Source organism: Melospiza melodia, chromosome 8, assembly GCF_035770615.1.
Source record: "Melospiza melodia melodia isolate bMelMel2 chromosome 8, bMelMel2.pri, whole genome shotgun sequence".
Lineage (NCBI taxonomy): Eukaryota > Metazoa > Chordata > Aves > Passeriformes > Passerellidae > Melospiza > Melospiza melodia.
In genome coordinates this window covers 20,410,441-20,436,846 of record NC_086201.1, presented here as the reverse complement: position 1 = coordinate 20,436,846, position 26,406 = coordinate 20,410,441, and the positions used below count along the sequence as shown (strand labels likewise).

At 36.9% G+C, this 26,406-nt stretch overlaps 1 long non-coding RNA gene across 3 annotated transcripts in view; it reads right to left on the bottom strand.

The window, feature by feature from the left end:
* The window catches only part of LOC134420985 (uncharacterized), a 32,729-nt gene extending 7,712 nt beyond the window's left edge, over window positions 1–25,017 (bottom strand). For all 3 annotated transcript variants that reach the window (XR_010028482.1, XR_010028481.1, XR_010028480.1), the window contains exons 1-4: window positions 24,945–25,017; window positions 9,066–9,107; window positions 1,971–2,113; window positions 1,155–1,222 (exon numbers count right to left, since the gene is read on the bottom strand). This is a non-coding gene — a long non-coding RNA (uncharacterized LOC134420985). The remainder of the gene's footprint in view (window positions 1–1,154; window positions 1,223–1,970; window positions 2,114–9,065; window positions 9,108–24,944) is intronic.
* Window positions 25,018–26,406: the final 1,389 nt, after the last annotated feature.

Genomic DNA, 26,406 nt, shown 5'->3' with positions numbered 1-26,406 from the left:
AAATAAAATTAAAAAAAATAAAGCCAATCTTCTTTCCTACCTTTAAAAGCAGGGTTTAAAAGTCTTTCAGTAAAAGATTTAACTTTTGCAAGTAATATGGAAACCACAAAAAAAAATCTGGAAACATAGCTGGAGGAAATAAATCTGAGAAAATAAATGCCTGTGGCAATGTATGGGCAATGGAAGTATATTCCTAGATTATTCTAAGCCAAATGCTCTTACTTTACTTATCATTCCAGCTGTTGTCAAAGAGGATATACAAATTATTTTTAAACACAAGCAAAGAGTAATTAACACTTCACGTTTTTTTCTGAAGATATTTACACATGTGCAGCATTAGATAATTTGAGAATTCCTTCAATTTCAGTAGTATAGAGATGGTCAAATGTATATATTCTGAAGTCTTTATGTGGTATAGGGTGTTATTCTTATTTTTTCTTAATTTCCTTTCAAGTTTTTATTGTTGTATCACTATAAAAGTAATGGCTTAAAAAGTGACAACAAGAAGTCTCTGACATTATTGTCCACTTTTTTAGGTCCAAATGTGAAAGATACTACAGACAGTAAATCTACTAATCAGTGATTTGTAAGCATTGTAGGAATTGAAGTTATTTCATTTAATAAATAAATCGCCTCTCACTGTAGAAAAGGATGGTCTCTAACTATAGCCAATCCTCTGAAGAGGGTACACAATGATTAGAGTTTCCACGGTGTTAGATTAAAAGAAGTCAACAAGATGCACAAACTTGACAACTATCAGACTAAGAAATGACAAAATAATTGAACCAATCCTAAACTGCAGAATCATAATTAATGGTTAGTAGTATTTCCTATGCAACTTACTTTTCTTTTTTAAACCAGTTTTTCAGATGTAAAAGAAGCATTATATTGATATTTTGGGGGGAAATGTCAGTGGGATTTCAGGTATACTCCAGTGTGGATATAAACACATGGCTTTAGGAGTACTGAGACTTACTTGAATGAATTGGTTTGTTTAAGGAGGAATCAGTGGTGTTTTTCATTGATGTTTTTTAACATAACTCTCATAAGGATTTCTTGCAACAAATACCAGCATATGGACCATAACAAATTTTGCTGTGAAAGATTCTATGAGGCAGTGATTAATATGCTCAATATGCTGTAAGGTATACTACCTGTTCATTCTTCTCTGGTTTTGTGAAATTCTGTACTTGCAGTTTCTGAGCTTTCCCTGGATAAAGTCCTGCGTTAAAAAAAATATAAAAAATGAAAAATATTGAATTTATCATGACTAAAAGGTGCACAATTTAACAACAGAAAGCTTCATGAAAGATGATTCATGCTCCAAGAAAGTTAGAGAATGTTGGAATAATTTTTATATATTTGTCTCAGACACAACTGTATATATTTATGTAGTTCTCACTGTTTCCGTTTGCAGATAAAAAATGTGATCATATGATCCTTTCAAGATAAGCTACCACTAATTTTAAACACTCTGATTAGTCTGTTTCTACTTTTCAAAATAGTATCTCACAGGATTTTACTGTACTGGATGCAGTTCCTTGAGTTGTGAAATGCTTCCTGGGAACTTTTCAAATTCCAAAGATATTTTAGTCCTAATATGCATGTGTGATATGTCATTACGCCACTCATGTTTATACATTTTTGCCTGTATGTTGTAAATAGATCCATTCGCTCCTTTTACATTTTGTGTTCTTGCAGCTCTCTGAACTGTGGAGTTGCATCAGCTCAGAATACAACCAAGTCTTTCGTTACTTTTTGACTCCTAACTGCATTTAAATCCAACACATCACTTAAGCTTCAACTCTGAGGTTGTTTTTAACTCGTAAGATTAACTTTTCCCAGAAAAGTTAAGAATTTTTTTCCCCAATTTTTTGCATGAAAATTTTGCAGCTTAAAATGATCACAACAGCAGTCATTGCCAGTCCTTACCTCCAAATATGTCCAGTAAGAAATGGAGGCGTTCTTACCATTTAAAGTTTCAGAGCAGATGGAGTTTGGCTATTCTGAGTCAGGGTCACAAGGTTGCATATTTCCCTCTGCTCAAGCCTTGTAACACTTGGTGAGCTTTAGTCAGATACCAGGCTTCTGCGTGTTGCCCTTAGCAGTGTGGCTGAAAGGAAAAGTAGCTTTTTTGGTAAACTGGGAGAGTGAGCAGAGATTTGAAATTGGCATAAAGTCAGCGTCAGTCTCCTGAGGCCATTCGTGCAGTCGGGCTTCTGCCAGCTAGTCTAGCAAATTGTTCATGTTTGCTTTTGAACTTTGTTCTACATATGTCAGGCTAGACAATTAACAGCTGAAGAAATGGACCAGCCAGTGAAAACTTTTTGTAAATTAGCTGAGCATGACTGTGCTGTTCAATATTGACTTTGTAACTTGGCGATGCTACCCACTGCTCACATTTGAGGAGGTGTATTGGGCATCCACTTAACAGTGTATGAGTTTATAAGATTACATATGATCATAGCACATTTGTAGCTGTCAGGAGCAGAAACGAAAATATTTTCAGTGAACACCAATGCCAACTAAACAGAAACGGTAACTAGGCAATGCAGAAACACCACTTAGGTTGTTCAGGACTCAGAAGCACAATTTACCAAATGTCTTCCTCCCCCCAGCCCCCAACTGAAACGTCTGTATTTACTTGGAAGCTTTATTTCACTAATGTGCAACATGTTATATATAAAAATTTAAAAAGCCAATTTGAAACTGAATCATCGTCACCACAAATATCAGTGGAACGGCTTGATAATGCTGAATCCAGGCACAACCTTTCCAAAAACACCAAATAGTTCCACATGATTATAAAGAGAAGATAAGGAATTAATTAAAGAAATGTTTATTCAATTACTTTTTCTTTTTTAATGAAACTGGTTTTTACTTAGAAGGACCCTATCACAGGCAATGGCAGTGTTATCATCTCAGTAATACAGACTTGGATATCTGTGCCTAACACCATAAACCATGACTTGAATCAGGTCAGAAAAACTTCTTCCCGATATAGTAGCACTGGCACTGTTAAGTCCTGTGGTCATGGTCTGTTACTTTGAGGCAGAATGGTATGCAAAATGATTGTCCTGGTGTTTCTTCATCCCTGATGATCCTGTTCCTTCTCCCATTTCTCTGGGTTCCACTGGATGAAGGAATATAGCAGAGCTACTGTTCTGTGCTGAGCTAGAAATTTTAGTAGAATATTCAGTATTATACAGGACACAACTTTTCTCAGAGACAGGATGGTATTTGTCCTGGTTTATATCAATGAGCTGTATAGGCATTTACTGAGAAGCTGAATTTTCTACACCTCTCAACTATGAAGAGATCTGGACAGTCGATAATACATGCTCCATGAGAATGCCATGCTAATTATCCCATGAGTCATTCCACATTGAGTTTATAAATTTTTACAACCTGCACCAATATTTCAGCCTCTGTCTTCAGACAACTAAGCAAAACAAAGCAGTGAAAAATACTTTATACGCTACTAATCACCAGTGGCTTAAGGAGTAGTGTTAAGCTCACAAATTCACTGAAAAAGATAAGGGCTGCACCTCAAATGTACTTCTAAGTTCAGAATTTTAAGCAGAAATTAAGTCACCAACTTTGTGAATTGCTGCCTTGGAATATGTGAAATGTTCAAGTTAAAAAACTTCATAATGCCAATATGATGGGAATTCTGCAAGGTTGTACCTGTTAAATGCATTTCATCACAGCACTTTAAATCTAAAAATACCAGGAGATCCTTAAATCTACAAAAGAAGTGTATTTTGCTTTCCACAGATGTTACATCAAATTAGCTTTAATGTGGAAAAATACATATATTTGCTTATGAAAATGTACAGTTACTGCTTAATTGTTGAGGGACTCTGGTAGACATTTTTCATCTTTCTTAAATGGAAATAGATGAGATTTTCCTTTGAAAAAAACATATCTGCCCATATGGCTATATTACACCATCTTATTAAAATATGCTGGGCACTTCAGAAGCAAAGACAATATCTCTGCCTTCATCACCTTAATATGTAACAAGGATACTGTATCTCTTTCCTCAGATTGTCAAGATACAGAATGATAGATACATTCAAATAATACTTAAGTAAATCCTTAATTTGCTGTTATAATTACTTCTTGGAGCAGTTGTGGAGTTTGGATTTCTATAACAATTTATACCACAGTTTCAGATTAAAAAAAAACCAAAACAACAACTAGTTTTAAAAAATATAAATTAAAAATATCTGGTTTAGCCATGTTTTGAAACAGACATTGAAAAGGCATCATCTTGATTTTCACTTAAAAAAAGGAAATTTTTTATTTTTGAAAAAAATCCATTTTAGTCAACCATAATTGTTTTAAACAGTTCTTTAAGAGTCTGACCAACAGAATGAGATACCTGAGCTATCTGGGGTCCTGTGAGCCATCTCACAGCTTTAGTGCTGGCCTACATGGATTTTGATTAGTTTACTGAGATCCCCAGTTGTATCTAGCTATTCTCTTTTCTGTTGGAGAATGCATGTTTTTAGGCATAGTAATTAACCTTACACAGTAATTAACCTTACCCTTGTTCTGTAGTAATCATATTTGTAAGGGCTACACACATTACACCCCATCACTGAGATTTCCCACTTACAGGGTTTCTTTTGTACCTGGGAGAGGACAACTCCTTTCTATGCTCTTTTTATTCTTGTCATTGTACCTGTGTAGGATAGGTACTTAACATGAAGGCTTCTAAAGAGACAACTTCTACCCTTATGAGATAACATCCCCCTAAATGTTGTTATTATAGGTAAAAAGAGCTTCAACAAAAGCAAGCTAAATAGGCTGTTTCTTGGCTGAGCTTGTTAAGAGGCCTGCCAACAAGACAAGGAACTCTCTGAATTGTAAACAGCACAAATGAGAAATAAAAGAATTACAAGCCTAGTGTTCTCTTCAGCCTGTCGTCCTCCTCTTTGGTTGCAGTCCAGCAGCTTTTTGGAGGCTTCTTTTCAGGACAATAAAAGTTCTCTTTCTTCTACGTCAACCAAGAGCCACATTTAGGTTAGAAATAATCCCATGAGCCAAAATGTTCTTTGTGTGCCTGCAACCAGTACGTGTGTCATTCAACAAACTTGAGAAAAGTGGGTATCACTCTTACTCGGCTTGAAAGCAGAAAACACATGTTAGGCCTGGCAGGTTTCCTGATGCAGGCCAGAAAATAGATACATGATATCCCAAACCCTTGTGAAAGACAGTGAAGGAGAGGGAGGAAAATATTTTTCATATTTTGTGTATCAGACCAATCAATAATGAGTTTCAGAAGTTCCTACTTCTTTTCAAAAATCTTATTTTTGAAGTGAAATATCTTCTAGATGTTAAGCCCTGAGCAGAATTATTGTTTCATTCTGGTGTTCTTACCATGTGAGATCTGAAAACACATTTACATCTTGCATATACCTGGCAAGTATAGACTGCAAAATTTCACAAGATCTGAATCCCCATCATCTGGATTTGAGACCTGTTTGGACCACTTAGCTTTTTGACTCTCAAGCTAAGGGATTTCTGTTCATGGAGAGTGGAGCTCAGGTGAGAAACACTGCTTGGTCTCCTCCTGCTGAGCTGCCTGAGGATGCAGTTACAATGCCACCTTGGGATCGTGTCCAGTACCCAGTAATGACAGCTGTTTATTACCATGCAGATCTCAGAGAGTCCAAATCAGAATGGAGAAAGGCAGCTCTTTGCAGGACTTATCCTATGTTCTTGAAGAATCTTTTAAAATCAACAGCAAATAAAGTATTATTTTTGTTCTCAGAGGAAATGACAAAGTTTAAATGCCTCAATAGACTACATATATATCAAGATATTTATACTTCTTTGCAAATATATGATTGAAGTCCCCCTTGAGTTACAGCACCAGAACAAAGCCCGCTACATTTATAACAGCCCACTCAAAGCTGAAGAGAGCTCATTTGATCCCAGTTAGCCATAAAGAATTTATTTTGCTCTCATGTGTCATGAGTTTCTTTTATTCAGAGTATTCCCATTTCCCCAACCCTATAGCCTGTTCCCTCATCCTACGTGTCAAAGACTGTTGCTGCAAGACTTCCAGTTTGAACCAGTCCCTTTGCCCATTTTCTCTCTTTCAGGCTGCTGGGGCACCTGTGTTCCTATGAGCATGGCTGAACCATTACATCTCTGGGACGTTGTGACCTTGCAAAGTGGGTGAGTGTCCTAAAACTGCCCCTGCCCATCCATTTGTCTTCCAGCACAACTCTGAGATCCTGTGCATTAGAATGGTTTGCTTATCAGAACAATATTCAGCCCTGGGTGCACTTTGAGTTGATCATGTGAAAAGATGCTGTTAAACAGTTTTAGAGGTTTTCTCATGCATTACTGTTCCTGGAAATGCCTTTAGAGAAGGAGGATAGTGGTTGTGTGTGTCATAAGGCTTCAGAATCTTTTGCTTTTCATCTCAGTCCACTGGCCAAATAGAAATGAGTCACTTCATTGTGAGTATCCTGTCTCCCATTGCTTTGTTTAGGTTTGCACCTACTTCTTCCTGAACAGAAAAAAAAAAAAAAAAAAAAAAAAAAAAAAAGGAAGAAAGAAAAAAGGATTAATCACACAAACATGCTGGTACATGTTTGTTTGGTACACATGGTACACAGATGATACAATGAGAAATTAAAACACTGTTCTCACTTTACTGTCTTTTACTACCTGAAGCACTGTGTGCTGGGACTAGTTCTTGGAAGGACTCTTCCCTTGCTCGGAAAGTGGTCAGCCCAAGGAAGGGAGAAGAGGCTTCTGAGCAGCACAGGGCTTCCTAAATTGCACTGAGAGCATTTAAAATGCTAATTTTCTGAAGAGTAACTTTCTGAATAGTAAATTCACTTTGGGAACACAAAGGAAGTATACTAATTGGCATCAGATAAAAATCTAATAAAAGACAGTATCCATAGAAGGACTCTCTTAAGTCTTGTGTCCTTTTCTTATGTATTCAACAATTTAGAATAAGAGAATAATATTATTTGAGTATGTTTCTGTATTGTTTTCCAAAGGAAAATTAGAGCTGCAACGGGACCTTTTCATTTCTTTTGGGCAGGTTGTCAAGATGAAAAGCAAAAGGTAAGATTCCAGGAGCTTAGTGCCAACACCATACTTTCATAAGTACTAATCAAAATTGTGACAGGTACTCCATAATAAGCACCTTTCCATGCTTATGTTCATTAAACAAATATATATACCAGACACTGTTGAGAAAAGGCAGTCCTTGATGCACAGTTCTTCATCACTGTAAGTAGTACAATACATTACAGAATTTAGTTGATTTTGTGGTTGAAAATAACCAGAAAAATTATACAGCACATTAGTTTTTACTTTTTTTGCTGAGATAAACCAAATAGTGAAGCAGTTAAAAGGCTGTGATCAGAGCAGAATGACAATCAGTTATTCTTATTACTCAGATGAGTGTTTTGTGTATAACAGTTCTAAAATCTAAGCTGAAGCTTTTCATGAATGCTGTTCCTGCTCTGAAGCAGCACTGTTCTCTCCCACACTTTCTCAGGATTGCTTTGCCACCACTGTCTTACAGTGCTCCCCTCCTACAGAGTATCTGGTCAGTGGTAGCAGCAGCTGCAGGAACAGTGCGTTCAGCATGCCAGACTGAAATTCATGTTCCAGGAATGTCTCCTGGGGGGTTGAGCAATTCAGTCAGATTCATAGTTAAAAGCCTTTCACTGTAACACAATTACCCTGCAGTGGAGAAGAGGAATGGTTGGCATTTGTTTGCTACAAATGTGCCTTGCAAAACCCACTATTACGAAATCCTTTCTTGGGTGAAATTTCCACTGACAATGTGATGTACTTCTGCTAGAATGATAGGCTTCTGCGTTGGGAATGTAAGGGGGGAAATAGAATGATTAAGAACACTTTATATGGGTTTCAACATCCATTTTCTCAAAAATATTAGGGTTTTTTCTGTCTGAAAAGTAGCAACTACAGCTGTCCAGCAGGACCCAAACAGTTCCAGAAAGTTGTGGTTTAGGGGCTGTTTAGAAAAGCATTTATATTCTTTTTTTCATATTCTGGCCAGTTATCATAAAAAACACAGAAAGTCATTGCAAAGAATATGTCATCTGCCTTAGGTAGGTGGGGCAGTCTTACTGGTGAAGTTACAGATTTAACTGGCCTCTAGCCATACAATTTGCAATTTCTATCACATATTCTGCACTTCTGGCTTAGACTGAGTCATGGCCTGAAACAAGAGAGGAAACCACCACTGTCTGGCCAAACTGTCGCATCTTGCAGTAGGATACTGTGTACTCCTCTGCCTTGTGATCCCCACCACTGAGTCCTAGTCTTCCAGCCACTGGGGAATAAAAGCAAGTGTATCCAAACTTGGCCCTCCTAAGACCACCCTTCTCCTCCTGGTAAGTGAAATCTTGCACTTAGCACATGGGGCAGAGAATTGAAGCACACATATGCTTGTGGGAATTGTGTGATACAGGGTATGAAGAAAAGAGTGAGTGAGAACTGGGATGCTTTACAGATAACTTGTGATAGAGTCAAAGATGATGACAGTGTCTAAAGCTTAAGAGGGGGCTTAGGGAGGAGGTAGGGGCAGAAGGAAAGGGAAGGGGTGAGTTGTGATACAAGTGAAAAACTGGAGGGAAGAAACTGTGAGAGGTAACACAGAGAATAGGAGAAAGCTGTCTGGAGATTAGCTCTCAAGAGGCTTAAAGTACAGAAGGCAGTTTTATATCTCAGGAAACCAAAACTAAAATTTTACCACTTTGTGCCTGTATTCTTCAGCCAGCTGTATGACAATGAAATAATTAGGTTTATTCTCAGGTTACCTGGATGATTCTGCCAGATTAGACATAAAGAGAGAGCTTGATGGGTCAAATCTGCACAAACTCTTTTGGGTTTGCAGAGTTTCAATTCTAGTTCTTGGCCTGATATGAACTCCCTCATCATGTAATTTGAGCAGTGTGAAATACAGAGCTCATTAATTCAGTTGAAGCATTATATACTTCATATTGCCTGAAGAAGCAATCTCATGGCAGCATAATTTCCCTGCTTTCCATACTTACCATTTTTGGAGTCCAGAACCAATGTGCTTTCAAAAGTACACTCTGTAAGAATTATACAGACAAGGTGGTCAGTACACAGAAAAGAGGTATAGACTTTCCAGACCCATAACCTGGGAACAGAACAAAAAAAACCTGATATGATAGCAAGGTTGCTGGTCTGGACAGATGGAGAAGATAGAACATCAAAAATAGAAGGAAAAGATACTAAATTTTTATAGTAGATAGTAAATTTTTATATAGTCCAGGTAATAGTCACAGACACCATGCTCTTTTCTTCCAAGCTGATACAGGATAGTATTTGCATGGTTTAAGTTTAGTTAGGTTATTAAAACAAATGCCTTCAATTCACAATGTGAACACCTCTACCTACTCCAAAGGTCCATGTGAGACTGCGCTGATTTGAAATGCACTGGGCAGAGGTGATTTCAGGAAATACCTATCTACCTTTATATAAGGGAGAAACAAGAGAAACACAAGAAGTAGGTGGAAAAAAGTAAAAACGTGAAATATAGCCTGAGATAGCTCTAGTAAAATGGTTGTTAGAAACACTTCCATACATTTTGTGCTAAAACCTGGTGATGGTACAGGCAAAAGAATTTGTTTGTTGTTGTTTAGATCCTCCTATATGCACATAATGAAACATTCAAACATTCTTCAATGCAGCTCTGTACAGAGATCCTCTGCACTTATCATGAGCTTCTTTTCCAACAGAAACTGTTTGCAGGATCTCAAACTCAGGGCAGCCACTTAGGCCAAGAAGCAATAACAATAATGAATAGCTTTTTTATCCTTCAAAATGAGTCATGTTGTTCAAAAGGTAAGAGGGATTTACTCATAATGGACAGGCAGTGATGATTCAGCAATTATATTTTCAACAGACTGTCAAACAAACTTCAATGAACTATAAGAATGAATCTGTAATGATCTCATGGAAATATACAAAAGGACTTATTTTTACATTATTAGAAGCAAACACATTACTCTGACCCAAAAGTATAAAAGAGACTGATGGGCAGACAAGTCTCTCAGCAGACAAGCCAAACACATTTCTAAGCCCTCTTGAAGCTGTCTTTGCATTCCTTCCTCAAAAAACATTTTTAAAAGCAGTTATCCAGATTTCTTTTAAGTAATACACTGCCGTCATATAGATCCAGATCACTACTACTAAATGCCAAAACCACAGATACTCCATTCTGTGCTTCCAGAAATACTTGAAAATGCATCAAATGTTAAAAATGTTTGACATTGCAAAGTACCAGATGATTAGTTCATCTCAAGTGAGTTTTCATCAATCAGAAGGTTTGCATATAAAGATTATAGGGAAAATCTTTAAGATATTATATCTGCCTTTGTAGCACCTAGTGAAGACTAGCCTTTAGAGAGAGAGGGGGAGAGAGTTTTGTAACACCTATAGATATAATATAGGTAAATCCCTGCTATGATAATCTTCACCTTCTTCTGGAGTCCAGTTGATTTCAAAAGATAGATACTAAAGATACATAAATACTAAAGTCTATGTATGTAGGCTGGAAATATAGAATTCTCTCTGTGGATACAGAGAACTTTTCCTTCTACTTGAGGAAGAGCTGTGTAAGACTCAACTGCCTGTCATGCAATTCTCTTTGAGACTGAACCAACTTTTGTGCCATCTCTAGCACATTTTAGTCAGATGAAATAATACATTTATATGTATTGACAACCTTACAAAATGTCACAGTTTACTTTTGTATAACCATGAATTTATAATTTGAAATTCAGTAACAATTTAATATTTTTTAGGCTAAGAAATACTTTTCCTTCTGAAGTACAGGTGAAGGAAACTTTTAAGGGGCACAGGATATAAAAATATTCTAAGAAACATGGATGGAAACACATCCAAATGACACTCAGTCAAGAATTTCTTAGATCCATCCAACTATGGGAGTTAGATTTCAAAGAAATTAAAATTCAGATTTATATCTGACTGAACAAAATATGTAGTGTTGACATCCTGCTTAAAGTAAAAGGCACTAAGCAGTCTCCACCAAAACAAATGGAAAATGGAACCCAGGCATGGTAGCCTAAGACAGGCCAGCTAAAACCCAGCACTTTTGCCTTTACTCTGCTTTTTTTATCCCATAGTATGGAATACAACAAAATGTGTTTGTGTGTGCAGAAGCCTATATTAAAGCATGAAAATATATGTCTGCACATGGTTATTCTTTACAATAATTTAACTATAATACACTTTGTTCTACACTTTAGCATTCTGGCTCTGTCTGCCAGATCAGAATATTCTGTGTGATTGCATTGCTTAGAAAATGACCAAAAAAAAGCAGCTGGAATCTCTGGCAAGTCATGTAGTGTTGCTCACAATAAGCATGTAGAAGGTTAAAATTAGAGTCAGAATTTAGTTTTGACATATTTTAAAAATAACTGACATTTGTCCTGGGAATGTACAACATCTAGCATGCATTAGAAAGATCTTCCTACATCTGAGCACATTGTAGCAAAACAAAAAAGGAAAGCTTTCAACAAGCCAAAAAAGCAAACCAGCAATATGATTTTGAAATGCATAAGTAGGATAATAACATGCAGGGCACAAGAAATAATCCCTCTGCTCTGCTATGTATTGCTTAGGCCACAGCTAAAGCTCCATGTCCAATTTTGGGTATTTCAGAATGGTTTCTGTGTGAGTGGACTAGAGGCAACATGGTAACAGTCTTAAAGGATATAAAAGGACACTGTAAAGGAATAATATAAGTGTATTTCCTGTCTCTATTTTGCACAGGGCAAGAAGTAATAAACTGGAAAACATTTAAAATTAGATACTATTCTCAACACAAACTATCCCAATTTCCCCATTAAAACCAGGAACTCACAATAAGAATCAACACACCAGTAAATAAAAACAGTACTGCTGCCTTACAGTTATATTCATATCTGGTTTGGTATGCATAGATGATGTTGCACATTTAGCTCAATAGCCAGCCATGAGAATAGGATTTCTGTCCCTCCAGAATTCTGGGGATCTAAAACTGCAAGCTGAGCTTATAGAATCACATTAAATTTTGCCCAACAATTAGAATGGCAAAGAATACTGCACAAGCATCATAGCTAAAAAAAAAAAAAAAAGTGCCATTATATGATTATATGTATGTTGTGTAATACCATCCAGAGATGGCTTCATACTCAAAGAGCAATAAATCCACAGTGTTAATCCAGGCTTTGCAATTACTCTGTATGGACTAGAATAACTTAATTTCTTGAATAAGCATTAAGAATAGGAAGAATAGTAACAGGTCATATTGATTTTTTTTTCTGGGTTTTTGGTTTTTTTTGATCTCTTTCCCTTGCTTAACATTATACAAAGTTTGCACAAATTTTCCATAAAAATAAGGCACTGGTTTATTTATTGTGTGCAAGCAAGTAGCCATAAATGAATCTATTACAGCTATCTGAGTGTCATAAAATAGTATTACATTCAGCTAAAAGTGAAAATCCAATTGAGTTGCAAATCATATCATTATAGTGATTAAATCCATGGCTTACCTACCAAAGCCTATATTTAAAATTAAATATTTCTGAATTTATGTAAAAGACTTTGAGCAGACTATTTAACAAGAGCAAGCAAAAGCTTAGCACACAAAAAAAAAAAATGCTGCTACAGCAGCCTGTCACCCTTCAGCCAGCAGCTTAATCTTTCACTAAATTCTCTAATGCTTTTTCCTTCCTATTTCTAGAAATAGAGCTGTAGCAGCTTATTTCACAGCAACACTGCATCTGTACTTTAAAGCATGAATTCATATTCAATTTTTCAGAAGCTGAGCCAAATTTAACCTTATTTCCATATTTGTATTCCTACCACTGTAACTGAGATAAAGAAAATGAAACTATTTACTATCAGAAAAGTCTTGCTCTTTTCTCAACCACAAAAAGCAGTGAGGTATGATGCATGAATGTCCCAGTTCAACTCCCTGTGCTGTTTAGTCTCATTGACCTCTCCCCACTCCCATGGCAGCCACATGGACTGAACAGTCCTTCCAGAGCAGGACACGTTCCTTGGGAATTGTGAGGAGGGCACGCAATGTGCCACTGCTTCATGGAGCCAGCTCCAGTCTAGGTAGGAACCACTTTCCTCTGCAGTCTGACATGACTCATATGTGATGAAGAGAAATGCACTGATTGTGAATTTCCTTCTAAGTTATTGAATACTAAGCAATAAGCAAAAAGAAATTTACCATAAGGAATAATCAGTGTCAATAGTCTCTAAGGAAAATGACAAAATATTATACAAGAATTAGCCTAGTTCTTCTGGAACAGAAACATTACATTTTTCATTCTTAATCAAATGATTGCTTTGTCCAACTCATCATTCAGCTGCTGACAACAGCAAATACTAAATATTTCAGAAAAAAAATGCAAGTAAGCCCTATTGACAACTATAATAAAGTACCTGATTCTAGATGTTTTCTCTTTCTGGTCCAGTCAGTTAATATTTACAATGACATTTATTTTTATCTTGTCCAAAATATTTGTGGCTGTTCTCAATATCCTCTGCTTTGTCCGGATAATCTATTGGGTTTGCAGTTGTCTTGTACAAGTGAATAATTCACTATATTTATGTGTTGCATCTAAAATATAATTCATTGGCTTCAAAATTAGGTTCTAAATCTGTGGTGCTTCTATTTCATCTCTGCTCTAAACTTGAATTGGAAGAAGTAGTAATTAAAAGTAGCAAATCATCTTATTTTTTATACCTCTACAATAACTAATTGCTGATCTTTATAAAGCTACAGTCACAGATTTTCAGCTCCTCTTATTTGGAAATCTAAACATTTTGCTTTGCATTTGATCTTTTTTCTTATTTTATCCAGCTTTTTGGTAATACTTTTTAAATTTACGTGTAGTATTTCAGAGGGAAGTAAAATTTGAGGTCTTTGCACATACACAAGCAACTTATTGAAACAGATTTGCTGAGCAATCCAGTCAGCTGCATAGCATCCAAGCAGTGCTTGGGGTATGTTCACCATCCAGTGAAAATGTCCCATCACAGGAGCCCTTTTACCTCTTAGTCCAGAGTCTGATTTATGTCACAAAGTCTGCACATTAGGGAGATGAGGTTTTCCTGGTAAGTACCTGGATGTGCATGACACTATTGCATGATGAGTAAATACTGACATATTGTATGATGATACAATTATATGACTACTAAAGTAGTTTTGTAGAGGATCATATCCTATTGTAGCTCCACAGTTGCAAGCAGGGAGATTCCAGTGTTGCAGAGTACATGGCTGGGCTAAATATTTTGTAGTGGGTGTGATGTGCATGTTCTCAGAAGCACAGACGTTTCTCTGAGCAAAAAGAATGTGCCCATTCACTTTCTTTTCAGGCAGCTTACCTTCTAATATCCTATCTACCCATCACCAGTCTTGTTTAGACTTGTACAAAGTGTGTGGGGATTTTCTTATTGTGTCATCAGCACTTACTATAAGGAGCAGAAGGCAGATGGATTTGAGGTTGGCTGCATGCTACAGAAACCAACATGCCTTAACCATGTTGTCCCAATGGGCTGCCTAGACCTCAACAGCTCTTACTGAAGTTCATTTGAGCTGACAGAGCTCATGCTTTTAAATGGTCATTAATAGATTAATGTATCTCTTTGGTACTGCACGTTGAGATAGTACAGGCCCAGTTTGCCAGACCAACTGACTGATACAAGGCTGGTTTTGTACACCTTGTGGTATATCAATAATCCAGTGGTTGCAACACTTCTTGCTCAACTCAGGTTCCAAATTAATTTTTTTACAGAGTAATTCATGCCACCTGGCCTAGAAAAGATGTAATAAATATAGTAAGGCTGAGATATGTTGCATATACTTAAACCCTTGGGAAAGATAGCACACCATTTGGAGAGATTATGCAAATTGTCTTTATGCCTTTCTCCTACCAAATGAAATACTGATATTGATACATTTTTGGCATGAGCTGCAGCCAATGTCAAAGGACACATGTAAGGACAACAGGGATTCTGTGCTGAGCATTTAAAAGATTTTGCTTTACCTTCTAGACAACTCTTCAGCAACACACCTGATTTTCAATGAGAGGCTAATAACCTGGAATTTATAAAAAAACCCCATTTAAATGTATATATTTATTTTGAAATTACATGAAAATTATAATATCAGTTAAAGAATATGGTCTCAAGAGTTTTCACAGTCACCCGAAAAGCCTCATACTGGGCAATAGCTTCCACTAAAAATGGAATCCCTTCAATACAGTAATATAGTTACAATGCATAAGAAAGAATGTTAGAGTGGGAACTTGCAGCCAAGGAAAAAATTGTTATACATCTTGTAGGCAGTTCAAAGGAACCAATCAGGACTTGTTACACTGTTGTGAGCATATATGCTTCTTGTGTACAAGATACATCTTAATTCTTAACTATTATTAGCTATAAAACTGTTTCTACATTTCTAGGAAGTCAATACTGCTGAAAGAGACTGTCTCCCAAATGAGACAGAAAGTATCTCTAGTTACATATTCTGTATTTAAATATTTTTAAAAAATCAACACTTCCCTAAAAATTCAACACTTGGTATATTTCCAGGAAAATTTATTTTCCAATTTAAAAAATTAAATTTCTTAGAAGAAAATGCTATTTTAACTACAAACGGAGCTCATATCTAAAAAGAATTTTAAACAGTGAAAATCACCTGAACAGTTTACAGAGCTGGCAAAAATATCTGCTTTATAATTAATAAATTCTTTTTTATAAATATTTTTCATCCTGAAAACATGTTCTCAAGTCCATGCTACAAAGAGCAGATTATAGTAACCATTCTGGGTTAGAACTAAAAAATGAAACTACAACTGTTTTAATTGTCATTTTTTTATCTAGTTTAATCCACCTCTAGCCAATGAATTTAAATAACAACAACCAGCTCTTAAATAATCTTCTGATGAAAAGCTAAAATCAGAATTACTGTTAGTGATGAAATAAGATTTCCATTTGGAAATAAAATAATTCTTATATATCTGTGTTAATGACTTGGTATTGGTTTTTTTAATAAGAATGCAATTCATGTCAGTTTTAGGCCTATAATTCCCTGGAATGGTAATGCTATTGCTGAAATACGTACATACACACATACACACACTCACACTCTTAGGTTGTTTGATCTGGGTATATGCCTGTAAATGGTGAAATATAAATTCTGTGTGACCACTGATTTAGTTTATATGCAAAACAAAATCATGGTTCACAGAATCACAGAATCCTTGAGATTGGAATGGCCTCTGGACACCATCTAGTCCTTCTCAAAGCACATTCTAGATGGCTCATATCAACATACCTCTAACAGATTCACAGTTCTGCAAATTCTTACTTTTTTCACCTGTTACAACAAAGGCCTTAAATCACTTTTCCAAGCTATTTCTCTATATTGAAGATAAGTGCCTTGTACATCTTTCACAAAGCAGGCACTCAGTTTCATAGGAACACATCATCTATTGAACAAACTAATCATATTCATTATTTTGAGCTGCTCATAACAAGAGATCCAGCCAGAGTCAATTTTGCTATAACATTATTTGAATCCTTCAGTCTACACAATTCATAATTTCTTATTTATCCTTTGATTTTGCTATGCAATCTTTGTATAAAAACCACATCCTTTCAAAACCAAGATCTATTAACGGCTTAGTTCACTGAAGATACACAGGCAAAACAGCAACACTACTGGACTGATATATTACTTTAAGTAATGCAATAAATGTCCTTCACAGAGGATTTTAATATTTTTTGTAATACTACAACAGGCAAATACTAGTCAACAAACTAAGGTTTCAGTTTTCCAGCATCAGATAATAAATAATGTTTCCTGTTTCTTGGTTGTTATTCTTGAGGTTCCTTCCTCAGAGCTCAACACAGTGATGATGGGATACTTTCTCTGCAGCAGAATGGCAGAAGGGAATATAGTTTTCATATGTTGTACCATACATATTGAATTTTTTGCAATCACATGGCAATCACATTTCATTGTAGTGGAATTCCTTAACTGGGCAAGATTAAAAGTGAACTGTCTATATAACAAAGAATACTGAAGCAGAAAGAGTGGGAGGAACAGCAGAAAAATAGGGAGCATAGAGGAGGAGCAGAAAAATATCAAAAAGGGTTGTGGAGCACATTGTAGAAGAGGGTGAGAGCTCATCAAATAGCCCTCTACAAATCTACTATATTAACCAATTTCTAGGACAGAGGGTTAAGTGGTATTTCTAGTTCTATTTTGTTACTCAAAGAAGCTTCCTATATCATTAGCCTCTTTTAACTATAGTAAAAACATCATTGCAAGGGTTTGTTGTGTTTGTTTTTAGAGGAAAAAAGAATGATTTTGAGACATCAATACACATGACTATTTCTTAAGCAATGCAAACAGCAATATTTCTCTAAATATACGAAAAACTTTAATGGAAGCATCTAAACCAGTAGACTTTGTATCTACCTTCTTTGGAAAGAAGGATGAACTGGCTTGGCTTTGCTATTCTGTTAGGCATATTTAAAAGGAAGTCAAGAAAGGAAAGTGTCCGAATAGACGTCATGAAAACTAAGAAGATAAGAAAAGTTGAAGTTCTGAAAAGAACCCTTTCACCGAGCCTGCTAATAAAGACGGTCCATCTCTTCATTACCATGCTACTCATCCACCTCTGTTACTCTGCACAAAAGGGAAAAAAGCAGTCTTTATAGTTGTACATGATTATATTTTCCTTTTGTATTGAGTTCAAAGTCCTTTCTAAAAAAGCAAGAGTAGATTGCTCACAATGTAATGGGCCATTCCCAGGAAACGAAAAAATGGCCTTAACGTTTTATATTAATACAATAGGTTATGTATAAAACAGGTTTTAAAAAGTTAATGCATATTAGCTTAGAACAGCCATATTTTAACACTGTGCGACTGAAAGTTCCAGTAGAGCAGATGAATGAAACTACAGAAGAAAAAAACCCGCTATGACAAAGAGATAAAGGTTTAACTAAAAGGACTCAAATCTATATTTCAGGTGCCTCTTTACCTTCCATCAGGAAAAGAGTTATTAGGAGTAATGAAATCAGAGATAGAAAATACAAAAAGTTTTTAGATCCTTCTGTGCAAGGCGGCGACACCGGCCTTTACTTCTTCACTTTATAATGATTCCTTTGAGTTGTGGTTCTGAAAAAGCTATGAAACATCTTCCTGTTATTTCTTTTTTATCTTTCCAAACACTGGCCAGGAATAACCCCATCCTATTCTTTTCTTGGATTTTTGAAACACATATTGACTGTAATGACTATAAATTATCTGGTTAATGTGTTGGATTTATAAAAGTGTTAGAGCTCCTCTACGCTGCTATGAGGTGTCTTTGAGAAGGTGCAAGGCAAAAGAAGAATCTAACTTTTTCCATGCCTGCTTCTACTTTAGGCCACTGCAAATACTAACTTTAGAAATTTTTTTAAGCTAACTGGATTTTAGGACAGTCTCACCACATCACTCCCCACCTGATTAACTGTTGGCTCTCTCTTCACCACCACTAGCAGTAGACTGCTAGCCAACATCACCTCTACCAAATACCTCCCCCGTGGTCACCGTCCTGATGGTCAGTTTCTGGGTGATAATCTCCTAATCACAGTTTTTAAGATTCAGATACTAGGACTTCTACAGACCTCGGCTACAACGTGGACATGTAAAGGAAGCAACTGTTTCACAGCTTTGGTCACTCTTACTGTACTGCACTAACCACTCTGAAGCTGACACAAGCACTGAACCAGTAGTTTCCACCTCATCATTGCACACTGCAAAACACAGGAAGCCAAGTAATAAACCTTGTAGTATCTGCATCTTCAGCCCTGATCTGCACACCTAGGACAGTAATTGAATGGCTCATGTGCTGCATGACAGAAATAAACAGGTACTACAGAGTTATGTATCCTTTCCATCAACCTTTTTATTCTCCTAAACAATTGGAACAAGATCAAGGTTTTGGGATGAAATGTCTTAAGAAACACTATGACCACCTCTTCTTACCTCAAAATTTTCTTCAGATCATTTGGATCTGTGCAGAACCATGACTACCAGAACATAAAAAGAAGCATTTCAGTGTCCAGAGAGAAGTTTCTGGTGGAAGATTACAGGCTCTGGGTTTTCTTATCACAAAGTAGCCATCATATTAGAAAAATTTTAAAAGACTTTTTTGGTCAGCTCAACATCTACTACATAAAGGAAAATTTCAAAATTTAAACAAGTGTGCTCTTCCAACAGTTCCTCCCATCCCACTTAAAATGCAAGTCAAAAAGTATAAGTAATTTTTTAAAGTGCTGCCAGTAGTCTGTTTCCAAGCATTGGCTGGCCTTATCTCTTATGATGACCATTTCTTTGCTGATGGCACTCAAATTATTTAGATATATAGTACTTTTTAGGTTTTCTGACACACTTTGCATTTGACTAGTTATTCCTGATAGAAAAGTGATGTGTAAACAAAACTGTGAGCCAAGTTAAGAAGCAAGTATGCCTATGCTAGTGATGACCTCAAGGAAAGGGTATTAAAAAACCACAGACTTAAGTACAAATGTATCTAGTACAGATCTAAAAAACTTAAGAGTAAAAGACTTTAAGAGTTTCTGCTCAATATCAGCAATTCTAAGGAGAAATGGTATTTGAACTTCTTCATCTCTATAACAGTAGTTTCATTTATGCTATGGTTCTTTCTTGTGGTACCAGTTAGAATTGAGACTACTTTAGATCTACACTATCTGGCTCTGTGTGCACACCATGGAAAGCCAACAACAATCTCGTGCAGTAAAAAGTTTAAAAATCAATAGTACTGGAAAATTGAATTTGGGTTCTTCTCAGACACGTATTATCAAATTGTAAACATAGTACCAAAGTGAGAATGGCAGGAGACCTGATCTCTCCCCTACTTTTCTGAGTGGTTTCATTAATCCAATTTTTCTTTGCACAAATGCACCTGGAGAGAATCTTTTTATTCCTATGAATGAAAGCATTTGTATGCAAATAGAACATTCAAATGCAAATGAATGTATTTGCACAAGAAGCACTTGCCCACCTGCCACAGGGCCTTGGCTTTTCGACTTTCAGGGCCGGGGTGCTCAGAAGCAGAGAATGAATAGGAGAATAAAAATGCCAGCAATATTTCAAAAGGTGAATGGTCAGTCACTGTGAGCAGCAAGTGGGAAGGATAACTCAATGGTGAAAAAAATTAAGAAAAGTGGAAGTGTGCAAAGAAGATTATTACAACTGTTAACATAAGGCACATACACAGACCGCCACTACCCAGACCTGAAGAAGTGGCAAACTAGAAGCAAGGAAAGAGGAAGTACTATAAGTGAAATCAAGGCTTTTGACAAATTCCTTTGTTTGCCTTTTTATTTAGAAGCTATATATATATTACATGCAGGGATGTAATCTTCTCTGAAATAATGGAATCTTACGACACTGAGACCCTGTTGATGAAACCTGGAGAGATTCTTAAAATACCAGAAAACAAGTTTTTTGCATTCACGTATTTCCATTATTTTTCCTTATACAAATTATTAGCTCTTAAAAAATAAAAATCTTGTTTTCTAGAATTCCCTGTTCTCTCAGGATCACTGCTACACTGACTGCATAGGGCATGAATCTGTTTCACCAGGCCAGTTTGGACTTCTAATAACAAAAGTTTGAAAGTCAGTATTGGAAAGATCTGAGAGTAGTACATCATGCAGTTGAGGATCTGCATCCTTTAACTCCTTATTACTAGAAGCAGCAAGACTATTCAGATAATTTCTCAACTGTTTCTCATTACATCTTGTATGAGCCAGGGAATTGCAGCATATATCCCAAAAGTCTATCCCAAAGACAAAACAACACCAAAACCCCATTGCCCTGCCGTGGCTCTTCAGGAGCTGGTTGTTGACATACACATGCAGCAGGTGGATTTTCAGTAAAGCATATAAATCCTGTACAGCAGACTAAGGGAATAGCTTTTTGGGGGGCAGAGCAGCCTGCCAAACTATGCCTGCTAGGTGACTGAAGCATTGAATCTCACAGGAACCCTCCTAGACCTAGATGAAGATTTTGGGGCCATACAGCCCCCAGAGATTTTTTTCCTTTTTAATTTAAAATGTGTGATTACCCCTTACTTTCTGCCACCTGTTCTCTTTATAAACTTCTGCAGGGCCCCTCTCTCTGCTCTAATTTCCAGCAAGCTGTCATGTTGCCCTAACTCATGGGGCCACCTCCTCCCTGAGGCATTGAGATGACTCATGTGCATTCATGTATGCAGAGTGGCAGCTGGCCCTAAGGCCAACCAGGATTGTGACCCATCTATCAGTTATTTGATTTTCTTGAAATTCTGAACCCTGCTAAAATAGACAACTCATTCAGAGCTTCTCTGCTTAGTAGTATTTCTGTCATTTCCTTGATTTTTACAATGGTTTCTGGAAAGCTACCATTGACAAAAAAAATGTATGGAAAAACTTGGAAGTCCATTCAAATTTTCATCATTTCAGACTCAAGACACCCTTACTTCTAGGAACCCCATGTACAAATTCAGGGAGTTCCCTCAGGAAAAAAAACCTCATTCTCTCTGAAATCACAGTCAGCTAGCTACTACAGAGTAGCCATCCTTACCCATACACTGCTCCTCCTCTCTCTTCACTTTCCATCAGTTTGCCAGTCAACAATGCCTGTCTGATGAGTACCACTTAATTTTGTGTTACCAAACCCTCACAAATATAATTTCAAGTAGTACAAAGCATGGTCTCAGTAAAGGTTGTTTCAGGGTGTTTTTGCAATTCGGAAGGAGGCTCAGGTGATGAAAGCAGTCCAATTACATTGTATGAACTCATTTCTCACTGAAAATGTCAGTTTGAAGATTTTCTTTGTGACTGGAGCAAATACAAGCTTTTAGGGCTTTCTGAGAACCCAGACACCACAATATGATCAACAGGGGTAAACCACATGTGATACATTTCTCTCCTCCACTTCTAGCTCTGAATGGGAAATGAAGGAAAGAACCTTGGCAGATTTACTGGGTGTCGTAGGACTTCTCTTTCCCTGAAATGATCAGTGCAGGATTTCACTCACTGCCTCTAGAAGTATGTTCACACAGGCTTTCCACCTTCACACACATTGTGAACTTGAACAGCACCTTGATTAAACATTTGATTTCTTTCTTCCTTTCCCCAAATTGATTTAGATCTTGGTGCCTACACAAAGTGCAGTGTTAATATATGTCATGCAGCCTGTATAAACCCACAAGAATCTACCATGTCAGCTTTTGTGAAAATCTAGTTTTAAACATCTTATAACCTTAAGTCTTAAAATGTCAGCATCTGTTAGAAGCATTGCCTGTTCACTGGCCTGCTGTCTTCTGCTCTAAGCAGGGCTGAGTTTACATGTCCTGTTTTTGTGCCCAGTGCTTATGCTGGCAGGATCTGAACAGCTCCTGCTCAAATCCCAACTACAACATTTTATTAAACCATGCAGTTATCACCATAATCCCATATTAGGGCCTGAGGAACCTAGCTCTGATAGTAGGGTATATTTTCAGTTCAAAGCCTGTAGCCAGAAGATTACTAAATCCCCCAGCTGTGAGAAAATTTTCCCATCCCAGAGTCAAATCAGTGAGAAAACACACAGGTCCCTCAGCCTCCTCTTTAGGATGCAGTCGAGTAACTTATTCCACATTTTAAGACTGGTAAAATTAATTTCCCTCAAACCTTTAAATCTACCACTTTGAGGTTATGCATATTCTTCAGATACTGGGTTAAAGATACATGACTTGGGCAGTTTACACTCTCTAGGCACTCTCTAAGCACTACAGGAAAGAAAAAAAACTTTTCACCCCATTTCAGAGTTTCCAAATTTCTTATGCCTTCCTCTCCATTCACCTAGTAATGCTTTGCCTTCGTGTAAGGGCATTACACAGCACTTCTCACCAGAATTTATGACCCTCAGTGAATAATTGAGTTCATATACAACTCAGACACTCAAGACAGTTAAAAGAGTAGTCCCAAAGGCAAACAGTGATGTGCTTGCACCAAAACAGCACAAGTACTGCAACAGCATAATAGTAAAAAACAAAGTTGCCATTCAACCCCACAAAAAAAAATTGCACGTATCAACAGCCTTGCACAAAATGGGAACTAAACCCATGAGTGCATTTCCAAAAATACATACTTGGAGAGATGCCATAAACAGCAGCATCACAACAGGGAACTAGAGACACTTCCAGAGGTCCAGTATCTCTTATCACACATACCACTGCGACAACTACTCAGTTAAGGGCTTGGAGAAAATGTCATTTCTCTTTGCAGGGGAATAAAGCACATACAAAGTAAATTCTAATTCTAAGACTGTTGAGAACAGAAGGTAATAAAGCAATACCTATCTTCTTTCCAATTCCATAACTACTTAATATTAATGAGCCAAGAAAATTCTTGCCATCCATTTTCAAATGTTCATTCATGTTCTGCACTTTGTACCAGATCCTTCAGCTACTTGCAGATTCAAACACTGCAAGGGAGATACGGTTACTTATGTCTAAAAGCAAAGAAATAATATAGTGCTTTAATCACAGACCATCCCTAATTGGAAGCCATAAATGAATGATCTATACCTATACTACAGCCTTTCTTGAGAAATGTTATGTTTTTTTGCCAAATTATAATTTCAGTTCTGTGTAGACTATATGAGTATCTACAGTGTTTTAATAATCTATTTGTATATAATTATTGGTAGTTTGATGGAGCATGTTCTACAGCGTTAATTAAAAAAAATCAATCTATAGCTCTTAAGTACTTTACCATGGAGTCATAAGTACCATTTCAATCAAACTTATGAATGGGATTTTTTTATTTTTGTGATTTAATGCACTATGGCGGTTCTACAGTATATTTAGCTTTCTCATGTGAAGCTCATAAACCAGAGAAAAGAATGGTGATAACTTATGCCACCACAGAAAAATGTAAAAGAATATAAATTGGAAATACATGCCTGTCAAATACGTAGATGCCTCTATTGAGTTTGTTTTGTGGCTGTGCTTCTAGAAATATTTGCTACAATTACATAGCTGGGGCAGCTGTATGCATCATCTTTTGCTGGTTTGGGAATTGTGTTCTATTTTGGACAAGACAGGCCATTTGAATAAGTGGCTTTAGTGTCTTTCTTGGTAGACAGCAATAATGGCTAAATGATTAAATCCAGGAGATGGCAAAAATAACAAGTCAGTACTAATTATGAAATTTTTAGAGTATCATAGAATAACGATGGCACACAGCTTTTGCAAGAGGAAATTATCCGGTTTTGGTATTCAATTCAGATGCCAAGCTCCAAATTTGCTTGTTTGATTGAGCTGGCACTCTTTCCTCAGAAACTAGAAAAAGCTTCCATTAGCTTTCATTGGCCTAAATCAGAAACATCTGTTAAAAGCACAAAGCACTCATTGGTTGAGATCAACAGTCAGAAAACTGCACACGGGCAGAATCTTTCCCCCAAGGTAGGTGACAAGTCAGTCATGTGCCATCATTACTCTGCATGTCAATACTTCATTGAATTCCTAACTCAGCTCAAGCCTGTGTCTTTCTTTGAGCTCTCTTAATGATATTTTAAAATTAAAATTCAGAAACCTATACGTTTCTGTCTTCCTTCAAACTGGTGCTTTGTTTTTCGCAACAGCATACAAATGCATTAGAAGTTTCAGAAAGCTAAGGGAAAAACTCAAACTCTTTCAGGCATTCAGAATAGCTGCAATACCGTGCAAACAAACTTAAATCTTCATTTTTTCCATCTCATGCTCTTCTCTTTTAGATACAGAGATTTGATTTAGAGCATTCTCTGAAATCACTTCTGGCTGCTACAGGCTTACCAGGTCCACATTATTGCTGGTTTTGAGGAAAAGAACAAGGCCCCCTCTACAGGTTTTAGCTATATCCCACTGCAAATAAGCACAAAATAGAGGATTATTCAGCATGTAGCTGTGAAGTGTCCGTGTTAGGGTATGTTTGTCCGGCTGTGCTAATTGCATCCAAACCCCCATGCCCACGCTGCTACTGGCACTGCTCCATCTCCACATTTATTATAGCTCTGCTTCCTTCCCTCTAATAGCTTCTGGCATGTTCTCCAATCCCCCTATTTCTAGTCCTGACACCCCTTTGCCAAACTGTGGAAGCAGCTTGGGGAAAAGGAAAACCAAAACAAAGCAGCCATCATCTTCAGCTGAAACTCACCCGCGTGTGTGGCTGCTTTCCAACATGTCTGCCAATGCCTGGCTGCCACAGGAACTACTGCAGGAGTGGGAAAATTGAGGGGAAGGAGCAAAAATACACAACAGGCACAGAAATTAATGTTACTGGCTTTAAAGGCAACAGCCATCTGTTTTCCTTACTGCCTGGCAGCATCAGGAGCTCCCTGCGGTGAGGATGGAGATTTGGCAGGTTTCCGTAACCCTGTTGAGCTTTTACTGTCCCTACCAGCATCCCCTGCTGCTTCTCTCCACACCCTCGGACCAATTATATTTAGACTTTTTATTGCAGCAGCAGTGCCCACACAACCTTATACTTATGGGCACTTTAATCACCAACACCTATCCAAACCAGCAAAGTTCAACTACTGCTTAAGTATGTCATTTCTAAATTTGGAATTAATATGATTTTGCAGCCATGTTGCATCCAAATAATAGAAAACATGGTTTTAAAATGTAGCTGAGGCAGAGTTTACTCCTGAGAAAAATAACTTGATTTAGTTTTGTGATAGCATGGTCTTACCTATATTACCAAGATGTAAAGAAAAATTGTGTTATATTTTCCTTCTGTGGCTGCCATTTGAGTTCTTATTTGCATAATGCTGCTTTCCCAGGCAGAAGGTTGCCAGGAAAACAGAGCATGAAACCTGTCACAGAAATGCAACAAAGAGAATTTGGAGGCTTTGTTTGCAGTAGATCTAAACTGATTTCAGTGTATTTCATTGCCATAAAAATTAAAATAGACATTTTCTCAGTGTATAAGGTTATTATTAATATTTATCTTCATTGTGTGTCAACTTTAAGCAAAAACAGCAAGTAGTAGAAAAATACAGCAGGTAAAAGAATGAAAGAATAGACATTAGTAATAAACCCAGCTATCCATAACCACAATCTTCCCTTGAAGTAGCAGCTTTTTAGTACAGTTCTTCAGGGCTGTTTTGGTTCTCAGTTATCACAGTTTTAATATAACTTACAATCACTTCCTCGAGACTTAGTTATCCGGATTTTACAAAGCGTTATCTGCTTTAGGAAAAACCAGAGTGCTGCATACAGTAATCTGTCATGCAAGAGCAAGAGCAGCTGGTGT